The sequence below is a fragment of the Limulus polyphemus genome, unplaced genomic scaffold (genome assembly GCF_000517525.1).
Source record: "Limulus polyphemus unplaced genomic scaffold, Limulus_polyphemus-2.1.2 Scaffold254955, whole genome shotgun sequence".
Classification (NCBI taxonomy): Eukaryota; Metazoa; Arthropoda; class Merostomata; order Xiphosura; family Limulidae; genus Limulus; species Limulus polyphemus.
In genome coordinates, this window is record NW_013920534.1 from 1 (window position 1) to 213 (window position 213).

A 213-nucleotide genomic window follows, 5' to 3' on the forward strand; every position below is an offset into this window, starting at 1 on the left:
AAGAACTATTCATGTAGAGAAGTGTATAAACTAAAGAACTATTGGGAAAAGGTTCAATTTGGAGACGCCGGGTATCGATCCCGGTACCTCTCACATGCTAAGCGAGCGCTCTACCATCTGAGCTACGTCCCCTGTTTTAATATTATTATTGTATGAGAATTAATGAATACAAATATTAGATCTGGTTTATCAAGCGACAAGAAAGTATGTCAC

General features: G+C 38.0%; 1 non-coding gene across 1 annotated transcript; it reads right to left on the reverse strand.

Moving 5' to 3' along the window:
• Nucleotides 1-59: 59 nt before the first annotated feature.
• Nucleotides 60-132, reverse strand: Trnaa-agc. Its single transcript has one exon. It is a non-coding gene; the product is annotated as a tRNA-Ala (tRNA).
• Nucleotides 133-213: the final 81 nt, after the last annotated feature.